Here is a 6,947-nt window from a genome sequence, read left to right on the forward strand (position 1 = left end):
AGATTAGGGCAGTTTCAACTTGGTTATGACTTCTGACAAGATTATGAATGGTTAACATGATGTGAAACATAGTTTTTAAGGCGTCTGGGTGATTCTGGGCAGAATTGGGGCGTCTAGTTGCCTAGTTCCCTAGTTTTGTATACCATTGCAACATGCATATTAATTGAAAAAAATAGCAATTTTGTTTATTAAAAACATTAAATCTCTTCTAAAAACATGGCAAATCATCGCATCTAAAAGATAAAAATCTTTTACTTATATTAATTTCATTATTTTAAAAAACAATACTACTATAATAAGTATTTAATAGAGCAATTTCATATCAATTAGTAGTTAAAGAAGGTTATTAACTTTATATGATAAACTAGGAATGACCCCTGTACTAAGTATGAGACCATTAATCTGAATTATTTCAATTTTTAAATTATTTATATTGGACATTTAGGTTAGGTTTTTTATTTGATTTAAGAGACTTACCATGTTTTATCTAGAGAATGACCCCATATTAAGGGGCAACTACAGTATCATTTAATATAAAATTTACTATTTAACTATAAAAAATTAAATTAGAAAAATTAACTTGGGTCGTACATCTTTATAATTGACAATCTATTCTGACCTACTTTGTTTGAAAATCACTATTAATATTAATTAATGTTGTATTTAATGTGATTTAAGAGATTAAATGAGGTCTTATTGGTAAGCAGCAACCCACTTTAATTGGTATTTACTATTTATTTGATAAATTTATTTTTAAAAGCTAAATTAGGTTATGCTTCCAAAAAATGTTAAATCTAGTTTGCAATTAATAAACTATTTCATCTAAAAGAATAAAACTCACACCATTTGTATTAATTGTTTAGTCATTTTTATGAATTTCATTTATTTCTATTTTTATCCATTTAATATTTTGAATATTTTTAAGTTAAATTATTTGTTTAATTGTTACTTTTGAAATGGTTGTGTTTGAATAAAATTCAGTTACTACCATAACATTTGAAATGGGCACTTTTTAGGGATTAGGATGCTGTGTGAATTTTAAGAGAGTGGAGTTGTCACTTTTTTGTGAGTAGATAGACTTTTTCAAGAGGGCGAGTTTAACCTCCTCTAAGATTCTTCTAGTGAAATTTTACAATGCCATGTGCCTGAAGGGTGGGGGTTGTTGCCTGAAGACCTTCCAGATGGAAAGTAAAATAGAAAAAACAAGGATGGAGTTTCTGTTTTATTTAATTAGAGAGAGAGAGTAGAAAAAAAAAAGAACCTCTTTATAATTCTATTTTCTTTCCTCTTTCTTTTTTTCTTTTTTTTTTCTCTCCTCAAAGCCCTTTGATCTTTTAAATTTCAATAGTAAAACATTAATATGTATTAACACATGCATTAATAAGATACAGCAATACAAATGATATTATAAAAGGTGCCTACATTGTCTAGGTGGGTGTCTAGTTGCCTAGAGGGGCACCTAGTTGCCAAAAGTCAAGGTGTTTGGGCGGGGCGCCTAGGCAACGCCTTGACAACTAGGATTTTTGTGTTTAATTTTGATAAGCAGTGGAGACAAATATTGGTAAATGGTTAGGGTGGAAGTGCAGATGAAAAATAGGACCTTTAGATTCAACCGCATGATAAATTACCGGTTCAATCTGGCAGATGGGTGTGTGGCTCAAACCTGCTGTGGTTTCAAGCATCATTTTCCCTAAAAGCAAGAGGGAGTTTATCTAGTTGGATAAAGAAAGCCAAGTGGCCTCTATATGAATTGGCTAAGCTAGTGCTTTAGGTGATCTCAAGGGCATCATCTACATGAAGTAATCGCCTGGTTACCAGCTGGCAAGACCATTACAATTTTAAGGTGAGAAACTGGTGGAATGACACTGGCAGGATGTTAAAATGGTTTTTATGAGGCAAGATGTGCCTCTGCTTGTAACAAATAAGAATTGGATATGGGAATGCGGGTTGAAACCTTAGACCTAAATTTAGAATCCATAGAGTACATATCCTTGTTGCCAACACGCAATGGTGGCCCGTGGGTTGTCTCCACACCTGCTGAATGTATTGACTTGCAATAAAATTGATATTGGGCCTTTAAAGCGTTGTTTAGCCAACGCTTGGAATTGGAATCATAACGGTCTATTCTTCCCATCTGGTTCAGATGGGAAAGGAAATCAGTAATCATGTGATGGATTCTCATTACCAAGGGGGAAGGCCATATCCTCAAATTATTCCACTAGGAATGGAGATAGGATTCTGATCCACACAACTAACAGGTGAAATCAGAATGAAAATTAGTTGAAATAACATTCTCATTCCCAAGGAAGGGGGAGGGCCATTCCTTTAAATGGGGAAATGCCATTACACCAGGAATGGATCATTCCAATTTCGATTTCAGAGTTCGGATCTGCTCACGATAACTCTGTTCACGTCTACCCACAACACACTATTCGCCGTGAATTGGGAACATCTCCCTTATGCAGAGGATGAAATATTCTCCGTGTGTGACTGCAATAAACGTGAACAGGAGATCTGCACTTGATTTCAGACTCCAATTTCTGCCAACCTTTTCTGATTCCAGATCCCAATTCCTGCAAACCAAATAGGTCCTAAGTTTTGGTGATTATAGAACCAAGTGGATTGGTGGGTGAGCTGACTTGCAAGGACAAATCTTGCCCAGAAAAATGAAAGTTCCTTCCACGGGATGAGAATGTGATACCTAAACGTGTACCAAACGTCAATACAAATGTACGAGGCATTGTGCAATATGGGTGCCGCAATCTTCTTGGTATATTTCTGAAATTCTGATCATTCCTACTTTACAGTAGCTGGAGTCCATCTTTGGGTTCAGAAGTCAAAAAGTGATGGACTGAATGTGTGAGTTTAGTGCGTTCAAAAGTAGATCCTGAAGAACAAGAAGAAGACTGCAGCCATCCATAACCCTTCCAATTGGACCTACTTTGAAGACAGTATTTAAGGTGGATAAAGTAGGAGACCAAGAGACGCGTTTGTTGTTACTTATTATGAATTTATGATACATTTGCCAGCATGGATTGGGGATAGAGGCTTAGATATAGGGAATATAGTTGTTGGAAGACACACGATTTGCAAATTTTCTCTCTTTCCCTCTCCTCCCCACCATCATCATTACCACCACAACACTTGTAGGGTGTTTAATACATTGTTTAGCTGCTCTTGCCATAACAGTGTTCAAAAGAAATGAAAAGACCAGATAAAGAAGTGGGAATTCATTCAACGGTGCAAAAAAAAAAAAAAAAAAAAAGCAAAAATCAATATCAAACAATACGACGTTAGAACATGGCTTATCCCTCTGTTGACTAACTAGTCCAGAACCAATGTAATTGACATTTCAGCTACACCAATCTCTTTTCCATGCAAAAGGAAAGAAATAAGGGATAGTAGCATATAAGGACAACTTTTGAGGTTTAATATCAATAAAAGTAATATATTTAAAAAAATTTAAAAATAGTTTAACTTCTTAAAAATAATATCAATAAAGAACAAAAATACTGTTCATCTTTTTCTTCTTGCCATTTGTTCATCAGAGCCGCCGTCCGCTACCGCCATCCGATGCCGCCCGCCGCCCCCTCTGCCCACCTTCGCCTCCGCTTCCGGCAACATTGCCGGAGGTGGCCGGAGGCAGAGGTGGCAGCGGCGGCGCTGGTGGTTTCTCTGTCCAATGCCGCCACTTCCGCCCACCTCCACTCCGCCTCCGACAACATTGTTAGAGATGGATGGAGACAGAGAAATGACCACCAGCGCCGCTGCTGCCACCTCTGCCTCCGGCCACCTCTGGCAACATTGCCAAAGGCGGAGGCGGAGGTGGGCGGCGGGCGGCGGCAGACAACGGCTCTGGTAAACAAATGGCAAGAAGAAGAAGAACAGTATTTTTGCCCTTTATTCATATTATTTTTCAAAAGTTAACCTATTTTTGAAATTTTTTTAAATATATTATTTTTATTGATATTAAACCCCAAAAGTTGCCCTTATATGTTAGAAACCCAAAAAATAAATAGAGAGAACCAAATAGAAACTCCATGTATCCTATTGTCACCATAGATATTTGAAAGTTTGAAACCCCTATGCATATTAGAAAGTTGAAGAGTTCAGTAAATTAAACTGAATGCATAAACAAGGTCATTGATAATTTATGCCAAATGCAGTCCTTCAATATAAATTTTCTCTTTTTTTATTTATTTTATTCTACATTATTTTATCTTTAACAAATCAAAATGTTACATTTTGATCTGTTATTGGCCACGTAATTAACCTACGTTCAGTCATTTATGTTTCCCACCCCAACAAACAATTTTAGAAAGAGTTGTTGAATGAAACTCTATAAGTCGAGTCGTGATACCAAGATTAATCTTTAACTAGCTCTGTTTTTTAAAAACTCAACTTTTATTCAAACACAGCAAGTTAATCGCGCTTCAAAAACTTCCGACTTTGATTCAGAGAATTGGTTTCTTTTACATCGCCTCCAGATATGTTTTCCGATCACCGAATTGTATGACTTTTCATGGCAATTGTTTGGAACCTTTGTAATATGTTTTTCGAAACAGGGGAGTGTCTTACTCCCAGCCCTATAAAAAACACTGATCATTGGCGATCAAAATGGTCGGTTTTTCTATGAATAATGGTCGTCGGTATTGTTCCAATGAGCAACATGTTCTTCACAGTCAAAACCACCATTTTAGCAACCTGTTTTCTCGCAATCACATCAACCACCGTCTTTTCTAAAACAGGGGAGCATATTGAATTTGAAATGACTGGAAGCATATTGAATCAAAATCAATTTAGATGGACTGGACGCACCAATAAGACATATTGATTTTGGATGGATTGGACGGACCAATTAGACATATTGGATTGGACCTGGTCCGTTCATAATAAATTTATATTGGATTGAGCCATTATTTGGTCCATTGATAAAAGATATGAATATAGGTATCAATGGACCAAATTTGAATTGAAACCAATCTAAATTAACAGGAATTTGAATAGATTGGACAGTCCAGACATTAAACTGGAGTGGTCCAAAATATTTATTGGACTGGATCGGACCCAGGCCATTTGTCATGGACTCACATTGGACTGAATCGGATTGGACCAAATCCAGTCCAATTGACACCAATCACTGGTTTAATGGATGCCAGTGTCAATCCGACGAGGGATGCATTTTTATGCCGTCAAAGCACACTAAATCTACCCAGTGTTCACTACTGTGGTCACAGCATCGAGCGACCAATGTAAAGAAATCCGGGTCAAGAAGGTGATTAATGCAACCCGGATTCTGGGTGTTCCGACCCATGCCCATTTCCAAATCCACAACTTCCCCAATATAAGTTATTTATTAATTTCAGAAAATTAATAATTCTTGAAGAATTTATTGGTTAAATTATTGCTATTGATGGTATTGTTAACAAAATAAATTTTCTTATTGTAAAAATTGTCAATTTGTTGTTCTGAAAATTATTCATCACAAAATATTGAAATTGTCAATTTTCATATAATTTTTGAAAATTATGAATTAGTAGTTATTGATAAATAATTATTGAAATTATTTAAATTTGTCACTACATTCTTGATTAACTTTTGTTCAATGAATTAATAATTAGTAATTCATGGAAACTAATAAATATATAAAATTTTCAACCAATAATTTCTGTAATTATGGAAACTTGATTGGAAAAATATTCAATAATTTTAAATAGTTATTGGAAATTGGTTGAAAATTATTGTTATTCAATAATTATTCAAAAACAAAAATAATAATTATTTACTTAAATTGTCAAATATTGAAATGATTTTTTATCTATTATTTGGTTGAAAAAATATTTAATAATTTTCAATACATTAACAAAATAAATTATCTTTTTAATTTTCAATTTATTAATTTATTTAATAAACTAATAATTTAATAGAACCCCACTAGTATATAATAAAACATAGCAGCCTAGAAAATTTCTCCTTTTTTGATTTTCTTGTTCCATGTCATTTTTTAAACAACCAATTCTCTCTCTCTCTCTCTCTCTCTCTCTCTCTCTCTCTCCCTCTCTCCTTCCCACATGTTCCCAATAACCTAAATCGAGGTTCAAAGTATTGATACGTATAGGCCCATATCGGCCAATATGTATCGTATTGGGAGCTTCCCGATACGCCCATACAAAGGGTTTATCGAGGTTTTGACCGGTTCACGGGGTGGATAGACCTTAAACTGGCCCCTTTGAACTAGATAAAAAAAAAAACTACAGATACTGCCCGATACGTCTCTATTGTCGTTTGGGCATATCGATATTTTGAACCTTGACCTAAATAATATAATCTCCTAAAATTTCTCCTAAACTACCTCTCCCACTTTCTCCTAAATTATCTCTAAGTCCTATCTATCCTCTCCCCCACTTTTTATCTATTTCTATCTAAAAAAGGTTTGAATTAAGAAATTTAAAAACTATTTAAATATTATAAATATATACATAATAACTTTAAAATATTTATTAAAAAACAAAAAATAGTTATAATCGATATAATAATATTCATATTATTAACAATTTTATAATTTTACAAAATACATCACGAAATCATGTACTAACAATATAAGTTAGGTTTTTTTGGATTATTCAATTTAAAAATTTAATAGTAAAAAATAGAATATTATTTAAATATTTCAAGAACTATATCTTAAATAACAAATATTAAAAATAGCTAAATGATTATATAACAAAATATTAAATATTATGTATTAACTTTAATCGAAATAAAATTAAAATAAAGAAAAAATTTGAATAGTATAATTATGTATTAATAGAAATTTAATATTATACGAAATTAATAAAAAAATTATGTATTAATAGTATAAATTATAATTTTATGGATTATTAAATTCAATAAAAAATAATATTTTAAAATTTAAATAATGAGATTATTTAAATAACTAAATAATA

This window comes from Nelumbo nucifera, chromosome 5 (assembly GCF_055504915.1).
Source record: "Nelumbo nucifera cultivar China Antique chromosome 5, China Antique-T2T, whole genome shotgun sequence".
NCBI lineage: Eukaryota > Viridiplantae > Streptophyta > Magnoliopsida > Proteales > Nelumbonaceae > Nelumbo > Nelumbo nucifera.